The sequence below is a fragment of the Aptenodytes patagonicus genome, chromosome 11, assembly GCF_965638725.1.
Source record: "Aptenodytes patagonicus chromosome 11, bAptPat1.pri.cur, whole genome shotgun sequence".
Classification (NCBI taxonomy): Eukaryota; Metazoa; Chordata; class Aves; order Sphenisciformes; family Spheniscidae; genus Aptenodytes; species Aptenodytes patagonicus.
In genome coordinates, this window is record NC_134959.1 from 20,720,242 (window position 1) to 20,733,548 (window position 13,307).

Consider the following 13,307-nt stretch of genomic DNA (forward strand, 5'->3'; position numbering starts at 1 on the left):
CAAATGATTCTGTGCAGTCCACTTTTTCTGGTTTTGTGATGTGGAGTCTGACGTCACTAACAGAAATCTGACTCTAAGATGCAGTCTGGTGGGTGGGTCAAGTATGGCCTCAGTGTGCTACGCCCGTTCTAGTGAATCTGCAGAAAATAAAGGGTCAACGAAATGAGTGCTTTTAACTCACCCTCCACCTTGGCCTCTACTGCTCAGACATCCTCCTGCACAGACACACCCCACGCAGTTTTCAAGGTGTGCAACCTTCATGCAGGCATTCACGGTGCCTGCTGGAGGCGGCAAACCTGAACCCCGCAGCTCACACCAAGTCCACGCTTTAAGTACGAGGATATCCACTCCACATTGCATTCCGCTAGGATTTAACGTAAGACCACTTCACAAGAACAATTTCTTACTATGCAGTTGTACATCTTGACGTCTCAACAGTTACCTAGTCCCTGAACTAATGGAGAGCAGGTTTTATCTAGATACTGTCCAGTCAAAGTTAATTTAAAAACAAAACAAAAAACTCCCCATGTACGTATGTCCTTAAGAAATCCAGTGATTTAGCAAAACAATGTCAAGGGAAAAGAACCCATTTTACTGGTTCAGTCTTTCTGAACAGTCCTCAAAGCCCTTTATAAAAGCCAGCAGGGAACCCCACCTCAAAGAGTTTACTTCTTCCACAAGCAGAAAGGAGGAGTATCAGTGGAATGCAAGTGATTAAGGAAGAGCACAGCGCACAAGTTTCTTGTCATTAGCTCAGGAAAGAACCACTCCATCTTGTGAGACAGGACGTTAGAGATGGGTCTCTGCACCTTTCTCCATTGCTGTACAGGTGATTTTTGTCTGCATTCTGATGCTACCACAGCATTATACTTCGACAGACTTCATTTTCCAGTGGCAGATTCCTAGTACGTGCCTCTCCCGCAATACCTAATCTATCTTTCCATTGTTGCAGCTTGTGCTATCGTGTGAGCAGCTCATGAGTGGGTTCCCCTCTATTAACTGCTATAGAACCATAAGGTAAAACACAATCATTTCTTGGACAGCTCGCGTCTTCCAGACGTTTAACTAAAAAGAACAAGTACAGAAAATTGTAACTGCTTCCTGCTCCCTCTGCCCCAGGAGTTGTAGTGTAGTTTATTATGAACTCGTGCCCACAGCTGCCTGTTGGTCAGCACTGCAACTGTGATGCCATCTGCCTCTGACTATCGCACAGATTCTCTTGGCAAAGCACCTATTAAAATACAGACCTCCCTATCCCACTGAAATTCCTGCTCAGAGTGCGGCAGAAACCATTATTCTTCTAGCCCTTTCCTCTGACGACTTAATACTTTGATGTACCAGTTCTCCTTGTTGCAGCAAATTCAAGGTGGTCGTCTACATTTTCACGGCCTTTCAAAAGACATGCTCTTGCCCTCTACCATTGTTTTTGACTAAACCAGATTCCCCATCTACCACTCCTAAATCTGTATTTTCTTCCATACTTTCCCTGACATTTCGGGAAGGCTCCAAGCAGCCATTTGTGCAATCACTGAGCGGGGCTCACGAGGAAGACTGGCAGGAAAACAACAATCCTTCCCCTCATCTTTTAAGTAATGGCACATTTAACAACTGCTCCTTATGACCATTAAATGTGGCCAGGAAGAAATATGCATTAATCGCAGGTAAATTAGAAGAAAATGAGAGGAGAAAAAAATATCTGAGAAGAGCTACACATTGGGTCTGGGTACCCAAGAAGTTAATGGAATCTCCGTCAACATTTAATCTGGGCTGTATATTCATTCCCTTTCCTTCCTCCCTGACCCCCCAAAAAAACCCTTTTATAGGTCTGCCGACCATTTCGTACTATTGCAGATCATATGAGCTGCTGAGGTTGCGCTCAGCCCTACACACGCCGCAGTGCACATGCTGATACCACTGCCTCTCACACCGATAGAGGCTTTTCCAACCTGTGAACCCAATTCACCCGCCTTCATCGTTTGTTATGTCCTCTCACCCTCCTCCTGTCTAACTCATAAGACTCTTTGGGGCAGAACACCATGTCACTGTCCTGTCTTTTATACAGCACCCAGCACTACATTGCCAAGGAAAACGGTTCCTAGGCACCAAGAACCATCCAAAGAGTAACCAGAAATTGAAAGAAGAGATTAACTGTAGTAGAAAAATGCTACAGCCTTCCTGTGTGCTTTACAGGATGAGATAATTGAATATAATCCTATAAAATAAAGGGACATTTTCCCCATGTTCCTATTAACATACTAGCTTTCAGCTAGCTTTCCTGTCTGTAAATTGCACAATTTCTAGAAACCAGCACCTGCTTACTCTGTTCCTCTGGAAGTGTCCATAAGCTGATGCTTCACCTTCCCTCACTTCCCGTGTGAGCATCTCGTACTCACCAACAGACCCCTGCACAGTCTGTACCACTGCTAAACCCTCTCTTTCCCTTTTGTAAGTAAAACCTTTGATACCTCCAAAGCTGAACCTGGCAGAACAACTCCAAACTGCTTCAAGTGCCACGATACAGTTGGTAAGCCAGATGTGTCAGAATATCCTTTATCTGTATAAACACTGCAACAAAAGCCTAAAGCTTCATAGATCGAGTAATTTTCACTGGTATAGTACATCTGTTACAACAGGGTTTTTTTCCAAAGCTCTGCTAAAGCTCCTCAAGTCATGGCAGCGCGTGTCCAAAGCAGCTGGACGCCTTAGAAGTTCCCCTCCTATTCGCAAATGTTTGACTCTTCCAAATCCCAGCAACAAGATGCGTCAGCCTGATGAGCTCAATAGAGACCTTAATGTGATTCTGAATGCCGTACTGTCATTAGTATACCAAATATTGATATCTCTGACCGCTTTCCACCCTGCTAAAATGGAATTTGCCTCACAGATACACACATTAAACACTGTGTTAGCTAGTAACTGATATAAATCCTTCTGCCTTAACGATGCAAAATGGAGGATGATGGCTAAGACAGTGCAGTGTTAGACCAGAGAAACAGAGCTGCCTGTAGAAAGGACAGTAACATGTTTGTAAAGCAGGGAGACACACACCTTACACATTTAACCTGCGAGCTGTGAGTCCACAAATGCCTAGCAGAATGACTCGCACAGAGTTCAGGATGCAACTATGGTAAGAACTGCTCTATTACACAACAATACTTCTGTAATTTTAAGATTCTGGATGATGCAGTAAAAACAACTGAAGGGGGTTCCAATGCAGCCACAGCATCGCATGCTACAGCGTCTGCACGGGCAGCCTCCGAACACTTCTGTATTTGAAAGAAATGATGTGGGAGTTCAGAACCTGAAATCACCCAACGGGAGTATATTCTGAATGGATCCCACTGCAATGAAGGGAAAGAGACAAGCATGACGAGGGGAAGATGACATCTTTCTGCATCAAATGTAATTAGGTACCTTTGTTCTCATTAAAGAGGTTCATGAACTTCTAAATTAGCAGAAGACTGTCAGCTTGAACGCCCTGGCCCTACTACAGTTGGCGTAACATCCTCACTACCTTTTCAGATCTAACTAGGTATAATTGCTACCTTCTTTGTGTTCAGCTGCAACAGGTTCTTAAATACCTTTCAAATGCCAATCCAGAATTTCGAATACCCAGCAAAATCCAGCTAGATCTTCCTCTACAATTAAAAACTTCTCCTGAAGTCAACTGCCACACTGTCACCAGCTTCAGCAAAGCCAACATTCAATGTTTTCTATTGCTTAGTAAGGACCTTCAGGATACCAAGGAGCAAAAGGCAGTTGCAAGGTCTGCAAGACACCAATGGAAAAAAAATCCTAGGCCTAAGCATGGTGCTTGACACCATGCTAAATATATTTCTAATGAAAGGCGTACCACACAAGACAAACTAATTCTCAGTACGCAGCCTGGTCCATTATCTCAGCCCCAAAATAAGGCTGTTATGAAACAGGTATTTAAACTCTATTTTCTGTTACTCCTTGGTTACAGAGAATTTCTCTTTTCCACATTTGCCGAGAAAGCTATTTATAGCCACAGCAAACTCAGACTTTTAACAAAACGTGTCTTGTATCCCACAATAAGCACATAAGAAGGACTTCACGCTACTTCATTATTAGATTGGTGTTCTTGGAACTCTGTGGCATATATGAGCTAACGGTGCTTACTCTGGTGAGATCCCTCTTACCCACAGCTGACCTTGAGTGTCCTTCCACCTCACTGCAAAAACCTCGGCCTCACCATTCTGCAGCTTTGTGTTCAATGTTAGAGCAAATTAGAAGCTGTAAATGCAGCATTTATTATACACTGACAGAAAGAAAATGCCGAGTCTGGTTAAATGCTGGGCTGTGGCTCCACACCCAGTATAAGAGGTCCTTGTCCAGGCCTGGATTCCCAGGGGCTGACAATCAGAAGGAGGTTTACTGACCACAAGACCAGACAAGTTCAAAACCAGCTTCCAAATGACCACAATGGAATGCAAACAAACAAACATTCCTCTCTGAAACCCCACTGCTTTTAAAACAGAGTTCAATGTATTTTTAAAAAGAGATTATATGCATGAGCCCTACTACGGGAAGGACTATACGGAGCAACCCAGAAGGTCCCACTCAGTCCTGTGTTTGGTTTGAGGACAGGAGGAAAGGACAGAATTTCTTCTGCTTCTGGGTAATGATTATTTACAAGTGCAAGCATAATTATCTGTTTGGGACCTTCAGTTTATTCTTTTAAAAATAATTTATGTTTTTATTCACGTTTTAAACATGGACAGAACTGGCACTTATCAGCAGAAACTCTTCAAGTATGAATAGCTCCTTGTCAAGGCTCGCAGTAAGACAACTGTACTTAAAGCATGGGGGGGGCAGAGGAGAATGGAAAAAAAAAGGAATGGAAGGAGGAGATACTCGATCTGCAGACATACTATGAAGATACCAAAGCATCTAAAAAGGAAAAAAAACCCACAGCAACAAAAAAAGTTAACAACATTAAGAAAGATTAAATGGCCCTTAGTTACTTGGGAAACATTCCACAGTATGTACATTGCTGACTAGTTTTGCTGCTGACAAGCATGACTACACTTTGCCTTTAGTTTTAGAGATGCTTTTTTATTAAATCTTATTTTAAATACAATTATTTGATTAGCTGTTGCCCAGCCAACCCAGGGAATGCAAATACAGACTGTCTCAAAAAGAGAGTCATAGCTCTCAGCTTTTAAGGGGAGGTAAACAATGGAGCAGTGTATGTAGTTCCCAGCTAAAGGCAGACACACAAGGGGAATATTCTCCCCGTAAGCAAAGGGATACAGGCAGCAGCATCCAAGAAAGCAGCAGGAAGCTGGCAGTTGATATAAGGCATTGCATCGATCTGATCAGATGATCTCCTGTGAGAAAATACCTTTATTTATTCAGGCAGACTACATGGCTTAGCTGACTGGCACCGTGACAAATACAAAAATGGCAGCATTCTAAATGGGGACATCCTCTGCCATCGAGGGAAGTTTCAAAGAATGAGAACAGGCTAAACAGCACCTAAAAGGGCACATCCTTATCGCAAAACGCCTGTTGATACAAGGAACATGCTGCCAACCACATCTGTACATTAGCATATCTACAACAGATAATTAGAGGAGTTCAACTCTCCATAATGCAACCCCGACACTAACCTGGTTTAGGAAGAACTGTTTAGATGATCCGAAGTGCGGGTGCCCCTTTTGGAAGGGAAATGTTACTTATACCTCTACCCTGCTGTTTCATTCATATAATCCATAAACATCAAATACAAACCATAGCCTGGCAGTGCAGGCATTGCACACGAATACAGTAAGAGACTGGCCTTGAAGAGCTTCCTGTCCGTGACAAGCACAAAAGAAAACACACAGAAATTAAATGTTTTGTCAGTATACACTCATTAAACCTGTGGAGCAGAGTGCCTTGCTACAACAGACATAAAGCCTATTTTGTACTGAAATACGAAGACACAGTCTTTCCTAGATTTTTCTCTGCCTTCTTCCCTTTTTGTAGACTTTTTTGAGGTATATTGCAGGGTACGTGCCAAGATAATACAAGACAGGGTGAAAACACAGCATTTAACACGGAATTTTACTTTATTCTGCTGTGCAACACAAAGGGAATTGCTAGTTTTTGTTGAACTCTGGTCAGTATTATGCAAAAAGAGAAGGGAGGGGTAGGAAAATTAAAAAAAAAAAAATTAATGCATGAAGGAGCAATTTTTTTATTTAATGCAACTTCCCTAACCGTTTCATACAAAACAGAAACATATACTAAGCCATCATAATGCAATATACTAGTACAGTTTTCAACACAAGACCATAACATATTAACATGCTGTCTCCACCAAGAACTTCATCCTTTGGCATTGCTATGCCTAGAGACTCAGGATTAGTGCTCTCTAATGACACACAGGCTGCACGAGATAACTTTGTTGTAATCTTACCACACTTTCCCCATGCCTCATCAGTGCCTTCAGATAAAGTTTTCGTTTTATGCTTCAGTTCCAGAAGCATAAGCTTTAAATGAAACATTTTTGCTGGTAGAAACACCTTTTGCCAAAGAGAAGCGCAAGTGCCTGCCTAATTCTGAGAGACTTCCTGGCTTGCTTTTCTGTTAGCCTCTGAAACATCTGCTTTGCTCTCAGGATACTCTGCCTGGTCAACAGGGCACGAGGTTGGAGGAATGAAAGAGATGGCCATTGATTTTAAGCAAGGCCAAAGCTTAACAAGGAGCAATGCCAACTGGGTTGCTTAAGGGACCATCACTTAAACTCTCTGAACAGACGGAAACTGCTAGATTTGGAGTCCAAAAACCATTTTAATCACTCAAATGAGAACACACTACTGGAGACACATAGGAACAGAGATAGCTCTGTATGGAGGCAGCTGAGGCTAATCCATGTCACTTAACACAGGGGGTATGATAAAGCTGCTTTTAAAATGGGGGGGGAATGTTTTAAAACAAACCAGGGATGACTAGACTTTAACATAAAGAACCCTCCCCTGAGTTTTCAGTGTTGCATGTATAGATTACAACAGAATTAACAGTAAATTTAACCCAAAACTGGGCTCTGCAACTAATATTTTCCTTTTATCCCCCACTGCCCTCTCCCTTCTTCCCCCTAGGGCAAGGAAAGCTAATAAATGCTAGCCATAACACAGAAAAGTATCTTAAAGGGGGGCAGAACCCACAAAAAACCCTTACATACTGTTTGCCTTTTTGTCAGTCAGCATGGCTTGAAAAATAGCTGTTTAGACTTATTTTATTATTTATAAAGGCGTATCTAGAAGAAAAAATAAAGTTCTACAGCAAATTAGACCTAAAACCAACTAAATTTCAGTGATGCTAGAACAAACAAAAAGAATTTAACCCTTTTGTTTTATACCTCTACAGGAAGAGGCTAAGTGTGTTCAAAACATTTTTTCCTCTTCATAAGCTTTCCACTAAAAGGCCATAGGACAGAGGTTCCACTCACAGGAAACAGACTATGAGAAGTATTATGGAGAACTCTTAAACAACATCAGCTGAAGTGGTAAGAGACCCTAAATGCTACTGATGTTTTAAAACACCAGGGGCATGAACATTCAATACTAAAGCCACTGTCTCGGTCCTTAGCTTACTCACTACTTGGTGCAACGTCCCAGCATGCCAAGATACACACGTGGCAAAATAGCAGGCAAAATTATATGGTACAAATAGTCTTTTCATACCATTTCATTGCCTGTGTGTGTGCTCGGCTTCCTCAGTCTGAAAGTCACACGGACATACTAAACATGTGAGCTTTTGTTTCTTAAGTCCCACTATTACTTCTAAAACAAAGCAGGCCTCTAAGCCAGCCAAAGTTTGTTCCCTCGTGCAAACCTGTGGACTGGAAGCAGGTGCTGACACGACTTATTTTATGTAGAAAACAACCAGGCTCACTGGGACGCGCAGACCCGCCAGGGCTGCAGGGCCGGCGGGTGCAGCAAGGTTAGCCACAGCCCGGTGGGAAGCGCCACCGCGGCGAGACGGGTGAGGGCCCGCCCCGCGCGCCCCACGACGGCAGCCCGCGCTGCCCTGACTGGAAGCCGCTCGAGAGCTTGACGCCCAGGGCCGCCCGCCGCGGCGCAAACAGGTCAGCCAGGCCAGGCCCGGACCCCATCCCCGCAGCGCAACGCCTCCCCGGCCCGGTTTACGGCGGCCTTCCCGCAGTGCGGAGGCGAGCCGCTGCTCCCTCGCCTCCGCCTCCTCCGCGGCAGCGGGGCGGGTCGGGGGGTATAAGGAGAACATGTCGGACCCCTCCCATGAGGCGGCGGGAGGCCAAAATGGCGCCCAGCCGCCCCGAGGAGGGGGGCTCGGCCAATCAGGAGCGGGGCTCGCGCCCCGGGCAGGTGTGGGCCGGCGCGTTCCCGAGAGAGAAGGGTCGTGGGGGGGCGCGCGGCCATAGCGGTCCCGCCCCGAGGTGCGGTGGCAGCGGCGGCACGGCCGCGACGCTTCTGTCCCCGAGACCGGCGGCCCCGGGAGGAGATGCTGCGAGCCTCGGCCGCCTCGCTACCTCTCCCTCACCTTCTGCGTTGGGGGGCTCCGGTGGAGTCGGTTTATTCCTAGTTAATTCTGGATGCACTCACGGCCCTTTCCACCTGAAGTGAGGATGTGATCACCAGCCCTTCGCTATAAATGACTTTGCAGTTGTCTGAGGTAGGCACGAGACTATGCACGTAGACCTACAGTACAGTCACTTCAACTGTTACTAGAAATACTGCAGTTGAGAAGAAATATGACATTTTCAGGTGCTGCAGTGAAGGCTGTTTGTCTCTCCCTCCCACCCCATTCATCGCCACAGCTTGATTTGTTTGCTGATTCTCAGGGTTGTGAATAACTGGTTCCTTAGATACTCTAACATGAAGCAAGCACCCACTTTATGGGAGTACAGATACAGCAGGATCCATCAGCCTTGAGAAGCAGGAGTCCAGTAAACTGCAGCGCCCACTCTTCCAAAGCACGAGTGCAACGCTTCACTTGGAGAGTGATGTGCAAGGCAAGAAAGAGCAGAGGCTGCGGAAAATAACAGCAGCGAGACAAAACCCACAGCAAACAGGCTGCTGCTGCAGTACGTTATGCAGCTGCACTTCAGCAAAACCCTGAGGAAGAACAGGAGGTTACGTGGCCAGTCTCTAGTGTGTAACACAAGAGCTAAGATACCCTGGGACTGTGCCCACGCCACTGTGAAGAGCACCATCAGACCTGCAATTGCAGGGCTTTCCCTTTGCATATAGGAAGATAATCAGCTCTCATTCTTTCATTAGTGCCCTTGCCCACAAGAGAGGCATCTTTAGGACTCTCAAATCCTAGACAGAATCCTGCTGGGAGAAAAAAAAAGAAAAGGAAAAAAGAAAAAAGTGGGTCATCTTCATGACAGCCTTTCTAAACAAAAACAAAGCCCTATAGCCTTGTAAATATATATAATCTATATATTAAAAATATAATTTATCTATAATATATTTTGTGTATACATATATGTTAAAACCCCCATGGTTTTAATTACTGAGGTATCCAAGGATTTGCTGCCTCTGAGCCTTTATCTGCTGTATCTCGGTCAAACCTCATAAGGCTGCATTCGAAATCACACTGCGCTAAGAAAACAAATTATTAAAGCAGAGCAAGGGAGTCAGGGGATTAGTTTATTCTGCACAGCTTCGAACAAGTCATTTTTAGCTCTGAGGCCCTAATCTTATAGTGAGCCTGGGGCAGATGAAACACTTGAACACCCACACAAAGCACACTTAGTTTTTTCTCATCTGAAAAATGGGGATAACAACATGTACCTCCCTCTGAGAAGCGTCTTAATCATTAATCTGCATTAAATGCTTGGAAATGTGAAGTTTTAAAATTATTAAGTACCAAACCAAATTAACATTTTGCAATGCCATCAGAGTCAATAAGGTAGAATGACAACACAAGCACCCATTGTATTCAGCTCACAATCGTCACTGGAAAAATGTAACACTAGGAAGCTGTAATAGTCTCGTCCCCTCCTAACAACCCAGCTGTAACTACAAATAGAATACAAAAGATGAGTGACTAAATGAATTAGTCCTGAACTGCATCCTCTATCTTGTTAAATGCAGGAAGCCTACACAGAGCAGTTTCAAAGGGACTAATGAAGGAGAAAAGCAAGCTGCAGGATCTCAGTCCTTGAATTGCCCAGCCTTCAGACAAAAGGTACCAGTTCTGCAAGTAAACAAATCTTGCAGCTGCCACTTAGAAAACACTCTTTAAAATGCAAGACTTGTCCTTCATTAGGACCATTACAATTTCACTGCCCTACGAGTATTATTCATTCTGTGTATTCAGCATGAGACACTTTGCCTGCTGCTTTTTATGGTAGGTGCAAGTCCGTATTAGCCTTACTAGCAGTTGTCACTTTTTGTACTAGTTTTCCACTTCAGTGCATATATGTACAGCGTATCTTATAACATCACAAGCATTTTATTTGCACGTAAGATGAGACAGCTGCATTGCAAGTCTGTGCTCTTTTCCTTATTAAAAGTAAACACCACCTGAAAATGCACTAGAAATTTAAAAGTGGATTCTCAGCACCCTCTTGTGGATTTGTGGTGTGATAACCACCAAGTATTAGTAAAACTCATTACAATTCAGAGCTACAGAAGTTACTGTTTTTGCAGCAAAACTACAATAGGGAAATTACATGTGAATGGCAAAACCTTGTAGTTCATGATTATTTTTAATACCTGAATAAAACCTGCGTCTTTAGTGCAAGCATCTCTTGTGCCGCATTAAAAAATCTGCCAGTTATACACTGGCTCTCATGCAATATATGAACTGTAATACTATTAGTTCAGTGGTGACAGGGGATCCTGTTTCTATTAAAACATGCACCTATGCCTGCAGGCCTAGTCAGGATCAAAGCTGCTGTCATTTAGAAAAAAAATTGCCTGTGGTGGCCACACAGAGTAAGTTCCTTCCAAGAGAAAATAGGATTCTTGCTCTGCTTATTAAGATGCCAGTAGCCAGAAGCTCTTCCAACTCAGCACATCATGGCAATGCTTCTGTCAGGTCTGGGAACAAATAGAAGTCTGAATGCTGCTACTGGGTAGATCTGTTCTTCTGATAAAGTGGCTTTCCTCCCCCATGGGTATGCTTGCAGTAAAATGTCCTGTGGAAGAGGACAGAGATAGAAGTACTTTTTGGGGGGTTTTTTGCATACGTGTGTAAGGAATGGACGGTATCCCCCTATAAGCAGCTGTTTTCCACATGATTTGCAGATCACACTAGGTTTTTAAGTCCAACCTGAAGAATTCACAGAAGCCAAGGAAGACCGATACATACACTAAATACTCCTAATTACACGTGAACAAATCTTTCCCCGAGTCACCCAGACTCGTATCAACACAGCTATGTTTCGTATGTACCAGAATTTCATCAGTGGTGTGACTTATGTGAAAACATTCAAACCGTACACGTGGTAAGGGTTTGCTTCAACATAACAGCTTCCAGCATGTTTTAACCAAATCCTCAAAGCAGATTCAGTGCCTGTCTAAATGCATAAGCATAACCAGCAAGCATTAGTAATGTTGATCACACTCACAGTGAATTAAAACATCCCCAAGGTTTCTCGAGTGCATCCGTCAGATTTTGTTCCTCTAAGGAACCCACAGGTGCTAAAATATGCTCAACATTCCAGCTTTCCAGCCTTTTTATTTTTTTGGACAGCAGCGACACAATTACCACTCCAGGTATATTGGAATGTAAGATGTTTTTCCTCACATGCAGATAATATGATTCATATTAATTGCCACAGTTCAGTTTTGGAAGCACAGTTCTGCAGATATACTAGCTACTACATCTAGCCTATGCCCTTCACTTTCACTACACCCACCTCCGAGAATCTCAATAGTCCCAAGTCTCGCAATACCAAAAGGGTTTAAAAAGGATACCTCTCAGTCACCTTGCCTAGTATCTACCACAGTGCCCACACATCTTCAACATATATAACACTGATAACAAAATACAAATTCCCATCAGTGTGGATTTCTTCCCTCTGATATTTTCGCAAATTTATCTGTTTTATTTTTTTCTTAGGAAGTATGATTCAGGCACATACATACACAGTTACCTTTGAGAAAGTTAACACTAGACATTAAAATACTGTAAATTCAGTTGTGGGTTTGTCCTATCTTACTTTTATTTTTCAAACATATAAATACTAATATATTGCTGTCTATTAGTTCTGTGTTCCCTTTGGAACACTGTATGCTTCTGTTAGATCCAGAATCATTTGTGCAGTTAAATGCCAAGCACCTTCAGAAGCTATTCCTACTGCAGAACAAAACAGCAGCGCATGCTTTCTCTTTTGGGCCACGAGCAAGCACAGGAGGAAGCACCTAAGTTTCTTCTGCTGCATTATCTCCTCCAGGAGAAGAGAAGCTATGCAGTGCAAGCCTTATGCATTCAGACTTGCACAACTGTCTCTCTGCCTTTTTTTTATTTTACAAAGGGCCAAGCCTTTACCATTTAAAAGGCATGGCCATATTATTGTTCCCTTTACAATTGTACAGCTTATGTTCCCAACATGTAACAAACAGATTTGTGCCACCATACTTTCTGTGGGCTAGGATCAGTGTATCAAAATTAGAAACAATTGTTTAATGAAGAGCAACCTATATATTCCATCAAAGTTTGTAAGAAATGAGAGTCTGAAGTTAAGCATCTTAAAAGTACAGTTTTGAAAAGTGAAATCCACAGATCTCAGTAGGAGCTGCAGGGTTTCTGTTCTAGTGAAAAACATTAGTCATGTACTTCATTGCTTCCTTACATCTATTAAGTGTTAAGACCTTGGTCAGGAAAATAGTTCTGAAAAATTTAGGAATATTTCAGATGACTTCCAGGTCTATAAATACGATCATACTCTTAGGAAGAAAAAGAGGAAAAATTCCTACTCACCAGAATTATATATCATGGTGACCAGGAAAGTAAAGTAGAGTAGGCTCCTGCTCCCTCATGGCTTCTTTATGGCATTCCTTTCACTTTGCTGAAGTTGCTGCTCAGAGGAAATAGGAGTAGCTTTGGTAAGCAGACTTATCCCTGCGGCTGGCTGACGTAATTTAAGACAGGCAGCACGTTGATTTTCTATCTCCCTTGATACGTCACACATACAAAACAGATACACCAATGGATTGTTCACGTAAAGCAGAATTAGTTGCACACACACGGTCACATACTACAATTTCTGCCAACATGATTTGGAACGCAACTAAGAAAACCTCAGTTGTGGACATGTGCTATTGCAGAACATATAACTTAGCTAAACTGGCAGGTATTAT